This window comes from Rhinolophus sinicus, linkage group LG16 (assembly GCF_036562045.2).
Source record: "Rhinolophus sinicus isolate RSC01 linkage group LG16, ASM3656204v1, whole genome shotgun sequence".
Taxonomy (NCBI): Eukaryota; Metazoa; Chordata; class Mammalia; order Chiroptera; family Rhinolophidae; genus Rhinolophus; species Rhinolophus sinicus.
In genome coordinates, this window is record NC_133765.1 from 22376419 (window position 1) to 22391035 (window position 14617).

At 49.3% G+C, this 14617-nt stretch overlaps 1 long non-coding RNA gene across 1 annotated transcript; it reads left to right on the plus strand.

Annotated features, from left to right (window-relative positions):
• The first annotated feature begins 160 nt into the window (after positions 1–160).
• On the plus strand, positions 161–11537 carry LOC109460722 (uncharacterized). The gene is made up of 4 exons (XR_002139554.2): positions 161–291; positions 3592–3649; positions 8588–8681; positions 10699–11537. It is a non-coding gene; the product is annotated as an uncharacterized LOC109460722 (long non-coding RNA).
• The last annotated feature ends 3080 nt before the right edge of the window (positions 11538–14617 follow it).

The window sequence follows — 14617 nt, forward strand, 5'->3', positions numbered from 1 at the left end:
TGGGTCTGTAGATAAGCAAATTCTCTTTTGAGAGGATGCAAAGATTGGTGAGGGTGAAAAAAGCAGAGGCTAATATCTTACAAGTACCCTGCTACTTGAGTCTGGGCATTTGTTTCCACCTCCTGCTATCCTTGTTGTTAATCAGATTTTTCTCATGCCACTCCAGGGCCCGCTGGAGAGCTCTTCTAGCCTGCCCGAGAATTGCATCAATCAAGAGGAATGTTGGCTTGAGAGAGACAGGCAGCTAGCTTCTTGTCAAGACCCTGGATCCAGCCATACCTGAAGTTGCAGGTACAGAATTTCTCAGGCATGTGAGAAAACAAATGATTGCTCTTGTTTGCTTGTTTCTTAAGTGACTATGAGTTGGGTTTCTGTCCCTTGCAACCAGGAGTCCTGATAATGGCATCTAGCAGGAGGGAGTGGGAGGAGAGATTACCATGGATGTATTGAATCAAGCAGGACACTAGCTCATTCAAGTCTCCCCTCAACTCTGTGAGCTGGAGAACGCTCTCCTTTTATAGACATGGTGCCTGAAACTCAGAGGCCTCAGGGCACAGCAGTGGCATGGCCAGCCTTGGAACATGGCTGCTCTACCATTCAGAGCCACTCTATGCCCCAATGAGCTGCCCCTGGGCTGCCCTGCTGCCGATGCTGCAGAGAGAAGATGGGAGAAGGGCATCTGGGGTGTGTATAGAGCCTCAGAAATAAGCCACGTCGCAGCAGTCAGGCGCTGAGCACATCTGGATTGGGAGCAAAGCAGATGGCCCATCTGACTCCAGCCCATCGTGTAACTTTATGGCGTCTTCGGCAGGTTCTCCTCCCTGCTGCGTTTATAGGGATGTCTTCAGGATTTCCTTTTTGATATATGAGAGAGGCTCGTGGACTGGGGCCCCCTCCATCAGAGGGTAATCTGTGAGTAAATCACTGCAAACCAGCGACAAGTGTTTGAGCGGGGCCCGTGTCCTGTGCGTGCTTTGGGATAAATCTTCCGAGTAACGTGCTTACATGTGTGTGACCCTGGGGACCGAACAGCATGAAAAGGTCAAGTATGAGGGACAAAGGGGAACTTGTCCTTTGCTCTCGCTCTGGACCAGAAGACAGAGCAGGAAGGCAATGGTAGGAGGGTATATTGGTTTCCCAGGGCTGCTGTAACTAAGGACCACAAATTTGGAGGCATAAAACAACAGAAGTTTATTCTCGCACAGTTCTGGAGGCCGGAAGTCTGAAATCAAGGTGTCCGCAGGGCTATGCCCCATCTGGACACTCGAGACGAGAATCCTTCTTTGCTTCCTCCAGCTTCTGTTGGTTGCCAGCAATCCTTGGCGTTCCTCGGCTTGGAGACAGACACACCACTCCAATCTCTGCCTCTATCATTACATCACAAGGCAGTCTTCCCCGAGTGTGTTTCCATGTCTTTATCAACACCTTCTCCTTTCTCTTTTGAAAACATCGATCTCCAAGTAAGGGTCCGTTCTACCTGGTATGACGTCATCTTCACTTGATGACATCTGCAAAGACCCTATTTCCAAACAGTTACATTCAGCGGTTCTGGGTGGACATGAACTTTAGGGGGACATTATTCAACCCAGTACCAGAGAGTGAAGGTGGTTCTTGCATGAAGAAGGGGCTGGACTGGAGGTAGGAGGGGCTTCAGAATATGCACATGTCCCTTTGGGGGATTTCCTTTGGAGAACAAATCTCATAGCAGCTTCTGTTCATCCTGATGAGGACTTAGGCCCTAGGGGCCTATGCAAGCTGAATAAACGCTTTCTCTATAACCCAGCAACTCCACTCCTAGAAACATCCCCACTAGAAATGGGTCCTGTAGTCATTGGAAGAAATGCACTAGAATGGTCTCAGCAGGATTAGTCATCTTGGCTGAAAACTGGAAACTACCAAAAGCCTGTCTTGGTGGATTGGAAAAACAGCCACAATTCTTTGCAGCCCATCCCATTAAGAGACAGAGTATTTCTTCTCCCCTTGAATCTGGGCTGGTCTTGTGATTTTCTCTGAGTAGTAGAATGTGGCAGCAGCGATGTATTCTGGTTTCAAGCTCAGGTTCAAGAGGCCTTGCACGCTTCTCCTTGTTTCTTGGAACTCTGCAGTCACCATGTGACACACCCAGGCGGGCCAACTAGAGGATGAGAGATGGGTGGAACAGCGAACAGCTTTCCTAGCTGAGGTCATCGTAGACCCAGCAGCTGCAGCCACAGATGTAGGCACATGAGCGAGCACTGCTGAGATCGGCCCAGAGCAGCCCAGAAGAACCACCCAGCAAAATCCAGTCCAAATGTACCCACAGAAGTACTGCTAAATAAATGGCTATTGTTTTTAGGCACTAAGCTTTGGGGAGTTTTGTTCCCCAGCAACAGCTAACTGATACATCATCAAGAGTAAAATGGATACGTTGTAGTAGAATCACAAAAGCACAGCAAGGAGAATGAATGAACTATTGCAACACACAACATGGGTGAATCTGATACTATCCTGAGTGAAAGAAGCTCAGTCCAGCAGAGGGCATTCTATATGATTCCATTTATGCAAATAGTACAGAAATAGGTGAAAGCAATCTATGGTGAGGTAAGTCAGGATAGTGGTGACCCTTGGGGGATAGTGACTAGGAATGGACACAGAGGTACTTCTGGGGGCTGGGTAAATGGGTATGTCCACTTGGTGCGCTTTCACTGAGCTGTGTACTTATGATGTGTGCATTTTTTATGCATGCAGGTTATACCTTGGGAGAGATTAAACAATACCAGATCTTTTTTTTTCTTTCCCCCCTAACTGCTGGAAAGCCAATGAGATTGCATCTTATGTGGAGGACAGGTGTGTAAGGGAAAATCATATACTATAGTCAAAACACCCTTGAAAATTCGTTGGGAAGCCATCACGTTGGAGTCCACTGCCATCTCTCAATAAATCCAGCACAGCCAGTGTTTCCTCCCACATTGGGACAGATCACTGTGTCTCCTGTCAGACTCCAGGAGAAGTAGAGGCTTGTGTTTAGGGGCCACACTTTGTGATTCTCACAGGGACCCAGAGCAGCCAGGTGCTCACACCCAGGGACATGTGGGACCAGGGGAGAGGTCTTGGCTCGGGACAGGCACCCTTCAAAACCAGGGGTGCAGGGAATCCCCCTGTCCTACAATCTCTCCCTTGGGGTGGGGGTGGGCACATGTGTTTAGTCAAGTTGACCTTAACCACATTGAACTAAGTGAAGTTAAGTTCATATACAATGTGAGGCCAGCGTATTTAAGGACTTAACTCTTGTTTAACCAACTGCTCTTAACTTATCACTGCAAAACCCCCTGTGCCATCTGGAACATCAGAGTTGTATTAGGAGATCTGAATTGTGGTCCTCGTGTGATCCCAGGTGTGTCACCTCATCTCTCTGGGACTCAGGGTCCTCATCTGTAAATGGGGGGTGGTGCAGACTTGGGCAAAAAGGGCACCCTCTATCTCTTTGGGAGTCTGGGGTTCTAAGCCGCCCTTTGGGAGATAAAATACCCTATGACCCAGGTCCTGAGGGCTGCCATAGGTCTTCTGGGTGACTCTGGGCCAATACATTCTTCCCTGTTTTTCTTTTTGCAGGTGCTGGACACAGGCAGGGGCCAGGGCTGCAAAAGAGGACTGCGATGGCTGGGTGCAGGTAGGACGAATTGCTTGGAATAAAGAGAGCAGCCACAGGTTGCAAGAGGGAAGCCCGAGGTGCAGGCAATATGCTTGAGGCTTCTGAGTGAGAGCCCCAGGCATGGGACTTTCTCCAGCAGCTCTGATATTCCTTTCTGAACCTGTAAAACAGCCCAGCCCTGGCTGGAGAGTGGGTAGTTCCAGCTAGGGCAGGTGGACCGAGGGCAGCCAGACACACAGAGAAAAAGAATGGAAGGGAGAGAGAAAATGGGGACAGACAGACAAAGGGGCAAGAGAGAAAGCAGAGAAAGAGCACCACACAGAGAAACTTTCATCCATTCAATACGTATTTATCGAGCACCAACTCAGTGCCAGGTGCTATGCTTGAGGCGGAGAGAGAGGTGGAGAGAAAGAGAGAGAAAGAGACAGAGACAGATGACAAAAGACCCAGAAGAGATGGAAAGACAGAAATTGTGATAAAGAGCAAAATGGAGACATATTTCATTCATTCATTTCACAATATTTATTGAGCACCTACTTAGTGTTAGAGGCAGATTCGGGGTGGGGGTTGAGAGAGAGAGAGAGAGAGAGAGAGAGAGAGAGAGAGAGAGAGAGCCTGGTAGATTGAGTTTGTAGCTGGGCAGTGCCTTCTCGGTTACAGCAGAATATTACAGGAACACACACACAGCCAGATCTTCTGATTGCAAAGCGCCAAGCTCCTCACTCCTCACGTTCCACTCTCAGGAACTTACCTGGGGCTAAGGTGGGCTGTGCACAGGGGTTCCCAATCCTGGCTGCACACCAGAAGTGTTTAGGAGACTCTCAAAGACACTATAGACTCCTGGGTCCCAACTCTGGCAATTTGGCTGCGGGGCTCTGAACTGGGGCCTGGGAATCTGTATTGGAGCCCCTCCAGGGACTCAGGGGGTATGGGAGTCCAGGTGGTGGACACGTGTCCCCAAGGGGCCTCCCCTGGGGCTCTCACTGCTGTCACAGCCACACACGTCCTTTTGCAAACACACACGGCCCATGATTGATTCTCTGCTGTCCCCCTCACAGCCCAGCGGGTCTGATTGAATGGCCGACGTACTGCCCAAACACCCTGCTGGAACCACTTCTCTGCCCTCTGCCCCGGAAGTCGTTTGTTTGTTTTTAGACACAGCCTTTATGTCCAGCTGAAAGGCCACCGGCCTCCCTGGAGCCGCCCCTCCAAGCTGGAGCCAGGCTGAAAGTTGCTCTGGGACTGGGGCGGCAGGTTCCAACTGTGGGGAACCTTGATTCCAAGGCCAGGCTGGCCAGGCGTGGTGGCCCAGGCGGAGGTGCTCACACTGGAAGGTGGCAATGTGGTCACTGTGGGCACCCCCTGCTTCCCGTATTGAGGCAGCCCTAGCTTTATCTGGGTGTTTGTCCTGTGTGAAGATACTTTCCTCTACCTTTAAACTGTGAGTGGCTCCTGGGCAGCCATCTCGCCCTCCTGGACTCCTCCCTCCCTCCCTTCCTTTAACCACTATTTATTAAGCACCTACCATGAGCCAGGGCTTGTAGTTTCAGCACGTTTGTCTCTCTGTCTATATGAATGAATCTGGGGAACCTTCTGTTGTTAAAAGACCGGGCTTGAATTCAGTCCCATCCCTCACCCCCCCCCCCACCACCCTGTGCCTCAGCTTCCTTGTCTACTAAATGGGGGTGATAAAGCCAGCCTCGAAGGGTGGTTGCAAGGGTTCCCAACATCCTGGATGAGAGAGAAATGCCTGGCACACAGTAGGTGCTCAAAACCTCTTCCTTTCTCTCTCCACCCCTTCCATCCCCATCTTTCTTGGTCTCTGTCACCTGGCCTCCCTTCCCACCTGGACATATGTTGTAGAGAAGGGAGCAACAGGCCAGGAGTCTAGAACCCCCGGTCCTGAGTCTCACTTTGCTGTTTCCTGCTGTGTGACCTTGGGCAAATATCTGCTCCTCTCTGGTCTGGCCAGATCACCTCAAAGGCTCTGCTTATGCTTTGTGTCCAGGTTGTGAGTTCCTGGGGACACTGGCCTCACTTTTCCCTTTTGTGTGCTTCCTATCGTGCCTGCTACACAGTAGGTGCTCCAGGAAGGAACTGAAATAGAAATGAGATGAGTGGGTGATTAGTTAGCAATGTCTGGATACAAAATTGTGCAGATCTCTTGCTGTCAGAACATGGCTCATTGTCCTGGAAGAGCTGGGCCCAGGGTGAGGAGAGAGAGGGGGTCTTGCACTTCTTATTTTCAAGGGAACCCTGCAGCCTCAGCTTCTGCCACTGGTGAGGCAGAAATGGGTACAGGGTGGGATTAGGGGGCCAGCTCTGGCTTCAGAGACCCCCCGACCCTCTGGTAGTCTGGAGAGAGAGCTGGCCCTGCCCTTCACTCCCCTTCCAGGGGCTTCATCTTAACACTTTACTTTCTTCCTTCCTTTCTGAGTCTAGCAGGCCAGGAAAAAAGGCCCACATACTCACGTGCTACTCCATCATCCATCCATCCATCCATCCAACCATCCATCCATCCATCCATCCATCCATCCATCCATCCATCCAATATCCATCTATTCATCCACACACACACACACCCTCCTATCCCACAAGAGCTGGGCCAAGCTAGGTCAGGCCTGTGCCAGGCTCTGGGGCCACAGCAGGGAACAAAACAGCTATGGTTTTGCCCTTTAAGGTCTCTGAGCCTGTTGGGGGTGACAGCAGTTCAGCAGGTGGTGATAATTCAGGAAGTTGGGAGCACTGCACACAGAAGGTCCCTAAATCAGCCCAGGGTGGTGGCTGTCAGGGCAGGCTGCCTGGAGGAGGGGATGCTTAAGGAAACATCTGCAGGAGTTAACCAGGAGAGGACTTGAGGGGTGGAAGCCTTCCAGAGAGAAGGGACAAGCCTTCCAGATACAAAGCTCCGAGAGAGTGGCACGCTAAGGAACTGAAAACAGCTAAGAAATGGCTGGAGATGGAAAACCAGTAATAGTAACAACGATAATCACCTTCCCGGTGTGAAGATGGGAATGATCTCACTGAGCTCCCCCACCCCCAGACATCCATCCCCATTTTGCAGACAAGGAAACAGAGGCCAGAGAGGGGAGACTTGTTTAAGGCCCCTCATGTGTAGGGCCCTAGGCCCCAGTTGAAGGAAACTGCCTCCTCACCGGGACAAACAGCCCAGCTCCAATGGGGGCAGGAGAGTCAGGGTAGACAGGCTTCCTCCCAGCGCTACCCCTGTGCTGGGCTGGAGGCCCTGGGGAGGCCCCAAGGGTGGGGGTGGGGCGTGGGAAGGCTGTAAACTGGTTTGGGGCGGTAGGGCTTTCCTGTCGCTGCCGGTGGCCCCCGGCTTTGTCCTCATGTGTCACTGAGGAATGCGGCTATAGTCTGGATAAAGGCAGCTTTGTTTGGAGGCCCTCAGGAAGGGGGAGGGGGAGGACCAGGGGAGGGAGCAGCACGGCCAGGAAAGGGTTACTGTTCCTCCCTTCTGGATGGCCCCAGCCTTAGCTCTGGGCAGGAAGCACCTATGCCCTGTGGACACCCATATCCTCTGTTGTGCCCTTCATGCACTTCCTGACCTTGGCGAGTAACTTCCCTTTCTCTGAACCTCAATTTCTATATCTGGAAAATGGGACTCATTTGCCCATTTCTATGGATCATTTTGAGGCTCCAGACAAATAAGTCACACAGTTAACTGCATCTGCAAAGCATACTGATGAATGAGAAAAGGGCAGCCCAGAGAGGTAAAGCGACTTGCCTAAGTTCACACAGCTTGACCTTGAAGGCGGATGAAGTCAGGTACTTGCTGAGGGTGGTGGCAAGGACCATGAGCGCCTGTTTGTCTCAATCTGCAAGCAGCTGAGACCCAAACTGTGCCTTTTGCCTTGGCGAGGAGGACAGACAGGGGTCACTGGCATGTGTGCACTTGGTCATGGCAGCCTTGTGAGGGTGGGCACTGGCTTTGCCCTTGGTCACTGCTGCCCCCCAGTGCCAGCACAAGGTGGGTAGGAGAACCCAGTGGTTCAAGCCTCAGGGCTGTGTGACCTCAGGCTGTTCTCAAGCCTCGGGGCTGGTCTCAGCTCTCTGTCTCAGTTTCTCTGTCTGTGAAATGGATCTAACGTGAGTACACATAACATATGGCTGTGGGGTAAGCTTAAGGAGATAATGAGCACACAGCCAGCCCAGAACCTTACACCGGTTAGTAGGATTAGTGGGAAAATGGAGATCGGCTTGCTGGCTGCACAAAGGATTTTTTCAAGGTCATAGCCAAGGGTGAGCTGGGATCAGCTCAGGGCTTCTCCTCGCTCTTCCTGCCCAGGAAGGAAGGGTGTGAGCTCTGGAGGGGCTGCAGTCCTGGGATGGGACAGTTGAATGGAGGAGAAGTAGGCAGCATGAGCCACCCAGCTCTGCCCTTTGGGAGGAGGCGTCCTGTGGGCTGGAGCTGAGAAACATAGTCCCCCCCCACCCCCCGCCAATGGTGGACAGACAGATGGGGCAGGGCTGAGCATGCTTAGTCATGGCCCAGATATAACACTGGCCCCAGGGAGCAGCTACCTCTGTCTTGCTCTGTCTCAGCAGCTGCAGCCAATCCCAGTAAGTCCGGGACTTCACTTTGTTCAGTGAGTGTGTCTGAGTTCACTCCGTTTGGATACAAGAGGAGCCCAGAGAAGGGAAGTGACTTACCCAAAGCCACACAGCAAGCAAAACTGAAATCATTCACTCACTCACTCATTCACTCATTAACTTGGCAAATACTTTTGGAATTTGCCAAGGGTGGGTTAAGTCCTTCAGGAAGGACATTCCTGGAGGAAGTCCTGGCTTGTGCAAAGGTACGGAGGAGAAGTCCTATCATGGTTAAGGGTGTGGGTGCTGCAGCTGGTCCGTGGGGTCAAATCCTGGCTCTGCCACTTTTGTGTGACCTTGAGCAAGTGAGTGAACTGCTCTGTGCCTCCGTTTCCTCACCTATAGGTTGAAGAGATTCACGGTGCTTAAATCATGGGATTGGTGCGAAGATGACAATGAGTAATCCATGTAAAATGCTGAGCATGAGGCTTCGTACACAGTAGGTGCTCAATAAACATGAGCTCTTAAAGACGGTGGGTGTGGGGAATGAAAGACATGTGGAGCTTGGGAACTGTGGTTGGTAGGGAATGTCTAGAGCCCAGAGTGGAGGTTGTGGTCCAGTTTGGAAGCTTGAGGAACCACAGAACTAGAAAGAGTCATGCGGATGGACTTGCTACTGTGATGCAAGTGGGTGGGGGCAGGAGAGTCGAGAAGCCAGAAGGTTAGGGAGGAGGCAATCCAGGGGAGCACTAATGGGGAACAGGGCCAGAGCAGAGGCAGTGGCAGGGAAGAGAAGGCAGCACCTGGGAAGGACTGGGTGCCTCTCTGAATGTGGCAGGAGAAGGGGGTGTTGTCCTGGATAACACCCTGGGGTTCCAATGGGTGAGGAGCCCATGGAAAGAAAGGGGAGATGGAACTCTTGACTGGAGCAGGTAGCCACTCCAGGGAGCCTCTTAATTGCCAAGGTAGGTCATGGAGGGATCAGTATGCCCAAGGTTGGCTACGTAATTTTTAGGGCTCAGTGGAAAATAAAAATTTTGAACAAGCAGGGCTCCTTGTTCATAAAGCAAGAAAAAGGTGCCAATAAAGGTGGTAAAATAGAATATAAAGCTTTTTCCTTTTTTCTGCATATTGCATCTGCGCACATGTCTTCCCCATTGTCCTACTGGACTTCACTTACAGGTTCAAAGATAAAATGGTTAAGATTTCAAGATGGCAACAACAAAGCACTTAGAGCTGGTGGGGAGCCCTTCCGAGCTTGGGGCTCTGCGCAACTGCAGAGATCACAGGTCCATACAGCTGACTCTGACCATGTCCATTTCACAGATGACAAAACTGAGGCTCTGGGGAAGAAAATGCTGGTGACTAGAACCCAGATATATTTCCAATTTCAGAGCACCCTATATTTTCCCCCACCTGAGTCTGCTCATGTCTAATTTCTACTTACCAAACTCCAAAGAAAGCTCTGAGGCAGTTTATGTAAAACACAGGAGCTATTAACACAAATGTAAAGGAAGAGGCAACATTGTCCTGTGGGAGGACCTGGTCTAGGAGTTGTGTGACCTTGGACAGGCCACGCAAGCTCTCCGTGCACAGTCTCTTGGCAGAGACAGGCTTAAAGCCCAGAACTCCTGTCTGCACCCTCCACCCCCACAAGTCTTGCCCACTCCCACCCATATCCCCTTCAGTGTCTGAGGCTTGCAACAGTCATAAAAAAATGAAACCACAGCCCCCCAATGTGCTTGCTGGTTTCTCAGGCCTTATTTATTTTGGCCGCTAAGGAGACTAATAAATGGCTTGCCACTTGACGTAATCATTAAGAGCTCCACTGAGCTGTGGGCAGCGTTTCCTCCCCTCCTTGGCTGGGCCTGGGGCGCCCAGCCACTGAGTGTGGCAGTGATGGATGGTGTCATCACCGGGCTTGCCCAGGGGGGGAGTGTGGGCAGTGGGCGGGCATGGCTCCCTCTCCTGAGGGCTCCTGGGCAATTCATTATGGGAAAGGGGAGTTGATGTGTGAAGATGACAGCCGGCTTCCAGAAGGGGCATGAACCAGGAGCCAGACATCCTAGGGGACTGTGGGCCAAGGTGGATCTGAAGACTAATTTTGGGGTGCAAGGAGTCAACTGACGAATGGTCAATAAACAGATGAAAGGAAAAAAGAGTGATCGCTGCAGTAGGTGATCAAAAAATATATATTAAAACGTGTTTTTTTGAAAGTTACGAAATTGATAAATTTTTCAAAAAATTTAATTCAAAAAATTAAAAAATATATGAGAAATTATAAAATTGTTCTCAAGTCTCTGGCCCTCCCCATATCTATACTCTGCATTGTAGCTTTGCAGATCTTCCCATCAAGAGATAGACTATTTCCCACCCTTGAATCAGAGTTCAGTCATGTGACTTGTTTTGGCCAATAGAATGTGGGAGACATGATGTGATGCTGTGTCAATTTCAAATGGAGGGCTTAAGAGGCCTTGCAGCTTCCATTTTCTCTCTTGGAACCCTGCTGCCATCAGGTGAACAAACTCAGATGAGCCTGTTGGAAGATGAGCTACCACATGGAGCAGAGCCAAGCTCCAGACGTATGAGAGGGCCCCGTCAAGATCAATAAAGCCAAACAAAGATAAGCAAGTCTGGATGAGTCCAGAAGTACCGCCTAACTGACCTGTAGACGCGTGAGCAATCACAAATGCTTATTTTTTTAAGCCATCAAATTTTGTATTGGTTTGTTGTACAGAAATACTGATACAAATCCTAATAGCCAATGTTGGTGATGCTATGGGTGAATAGGTCTTCTCACATATATCCAGAAGGAGGGTAGTTTGCTAAAATTTTATATACCCATTGAAGTAACTAAAAGAAGAAAAGGCTTTCTAAGTGCAAGGTGCTATTATAATTTTATGGGCCTCAGTTTCCTTATCTGGAAACTGGGGGTAATAGTACCCATTTCACAGGGTTATTGTGGAGATTCAATGAATGGATCAAACACTTTAAAAATGCTCCCAAATTGTTGCTGTCTTTTTCTAGAAGCTTAGCGTGGGAGCAACAACACTCAGGGAAGTTTCTCAGTTTGGGGGATTAATTCCTGTGAAAATCCAAAGCATATGTTCCTTTTGGACAAAGATATATTACCAAGGATATCCTTTTCAGCATTGTGTATAGTGAACAAATGGAAACAAACTAAATGACCAATGCTAAAGAAACCATTGTTACTTATGTTGCTGTTTGTTTATTGTGCTTATTGTTAATTAATTTTACCTAATATTGCTTGAATGAATTAAGGTATGGCTATATGCTGAAATAAGTTAAGCAATGAAAATTCAGGTTTTAGAAGAGAATTTACTAACATTAAAATGTTCAGGCTGTTAAATTAAAAAAAATCATATTACAAAATAAAATTATAATATGATCCCAATTCTTGTAAATTTCTCTCTCTCTCTCTCTCTCTCTCTCTCTCTCTCTCTCTCTCCAAATCTGTGCAGAGAACAATATCTGGATAGAACTAACCCACAATGTTGTCTGGGTTTGTCCCTGATGGTGGGACTATGAGTTTTCTTCATATTAACACATCTGAGTTTCTTCTGTGCCAGGTACCTTATTAAGTGCATCCATCTGGCGTGTCCTTTAGTTCTCACAATGAACCTTAAAGATGGGTACTAGAACTGTCCTCATTTCACAGATGATGACATTAAGGTCGAGAGGAGCTCAATGAATGTGAGTTAAGTTAGGGAAGGAGTCAATGAATGAATGAATGAATGAATGAATGAATGAATGAATGAATGAAACCAGAGCCTGTGGCCAAGATGAAGGGGGTAGGTCTGAAGACCTCAAATGAGGAGCCATAAAGGAGCAGGTGTTGGTGTCTCCCCTACCAGCCTGCTATATTCTGAAATTTCCCCGTTCACATTTCTTTCTTCCTTTGTTTGGAAAAAGACCAGGGTCCTCCTGCCCTCGTTTGCTCAAGTTTCTTGCTGCATTCTTCAGACCTGGAAGAACCCTGATAAGTTATCTAGCTCTACATTCTTGGTTAATTTTTAGAGTATTTTTAAAAATAACCTTTTCACTCTGATGAACAAAGAAGTATTCATTGTGGAAAATTTGAAAAATGATATAAAAGTATCATAACCCCTTTCCCTGACCCCATATTTCCACCTTCAGAACAATCCAGGTTGACATTTGGGTATATTTCCTCCCAGGATTTTTGCCCTCTGTGTTTCTCTTTATGTAGTTGGCATCATACTGGACGGACAATCTGGTAACCTGCTAGTTTTACCTCATGTCAGTAACAGTCTCTGTGGACAAAACACAGTGTGGGGATCTTAGATCACCTGGTCTCTGGGGTCTGAGGAACCCCACTGTTTTGTATAGAAAGGGGCTCAGACTCCCACTCTGAGCCCAATAGCTTTGTGTATAGCTGCTTGAGATATTGGGAGGAGGGACCTACAATGCTGATCAAAAAGGAGAATCCTTTGCTTCAAAACGTGTCAACACATCATCTAGAGAGGAGGTGTGGTCTGTTCAAGGTCTCCTAGCAAATCAGAGGCAGACCCGGGGTTGGGACCCAGGTCATCTTCCTTGCGTATTAATGAGAACATTATTAGTGGGTGCCATCCACATGCCAGGCACTGTGCTTGGCCCTGGGGAATCAGTGCTGGACCAGACAGACTTGGACCCTGCTCTCCTGAAGCTTCTGTTCCACCAGGGAAGCTGTAGACTCCTGCTCAGCAGACACATGATCAAACAGGTGCAGTTTGTGGCTGGAGCATGGGGAGAGGAGGACAGAGTGGAGGCAGGGAAGGTCTCTCTGGCAGGTGACCTCTGGGCTGAGCTCTAAGGGATGGGAGGAGTGGGGAGAAGGCCAGAGGGACGGGCAAGGGCAAAAGCCTGCAGACAGGCTTGGAGTGAGCCAGTGAAGGAGTGGGAGGAGATGGGGTCAGAGAGCTGGGCCCTGGTGAGAGGTGAGCAGAGGGTTTTCAGCAGGGGAGGGACATGACCAGATTTACACTCTAAAAGGTCACTGGCTGCTGTGGGGCTGTGGCTGGAGGTGTGGCAAGGCCCTGCAAGTCCACCCTCCAGGTTCCAGGCCCTGGAGGGACCCTCCCCCACCCCCACTCCTCTGGCATCCCTTCCTGAGGGAGTGCACAATGGGTGGGCCCATCAATTCAGCCACAAGCCAACCCCCCCCCCAGTGGTGGGGGACCGCCTGCCCCCACTGCATGGAGATGGGAACAGCAAATCCCTTCCTTGGCCTGGCCTAGGGCCTGCTTGCCTTGTAAGGCCCGTCATCTCTTGTTCTGGGGCATCAGCCAGAGCCAGCCAGGCTGGCCATATCCAGCTTTGCTCAGCCTCTCAATGGCCTTCTGAACTCTGTGTCATGGCGGGAGGGGGCTTGATGAGCAGAACTCACTGAGCACTCAGGTCAGGTCAGGACCCCTTCAGCATCCCCCGCCGCCCCCACCGCTTATACCTGCCCCACGTGCATAGACTTTGCAGACACTCAGAGTCACACAGCCCATTAGGGGTGCAGCTACCCTAGGACAGGCCTCTGCAGACCCCACATGCCCCACCTTAGACGCTGCTTCTCAGACCCTAGGGGGACGCCTGCCATTGGTTAGAGGAAGGGGATAGGTGCTCCTGCCAGTGGGAACAGCATATGCAAGTCTTAGATGGGACAGTGTGTAAATATGTGGATGCTTTTTGGGGAACTTCTTTATTGAGATGTAATTCACACATAATACAATTCACCCGTATGAAGTATGCAAGTCAGTGGTTTTTAGTCTAGTCAAGAATTCTGTAACCTTTACCCCAATGAATTTCAGAACATTTTCATCACCTCAAAAAGAAACCCTGGACCCTTAGCTCTCACCCCCCCGCAATTCCTTCATCCCTTTGGCCCCTGGCAACCACTAATCTGCTTTCTGTCTCTACAGATTTGCCTATTCTGGATGTTTCATATAAATGGAATCATACAATATTTGATCTTTTGTGACCGGCTTCTTTCACTCAGCATGTTTTCAAGATTCATCCAAGTTGTAGTACATCATTCCTTTTTATAGTTGAATACTATTCAATTGTATGAATATATCGCATTTTGTTTACCATTCATTAGTTGATGGACGTTTGGATCCTGTCCACATTTTGACTATTATGAATAAGGCTGCTATCAACATTCACGTACATTTTTGTACGCTCATGTTTTCATTCCTCCTGGGTATATCCCTAGGAGAGGAATTGCTGGGTCATAGGTAACTCTAGGTTTAACTGTCTAAGGAACTGCCAGATTGTTTTGTGAAATATGTGTTTCTGAAAACAGTGAATGTGTGTGTGAATATGCTCGTGGACACTTGTATCTGTACATGCGTGTTAGGAGTGTAAATACATTTGTGTATGTGGTTGAGTGTTAAATTGTCCAGTAGTTCCTATTGTGATAGTTTT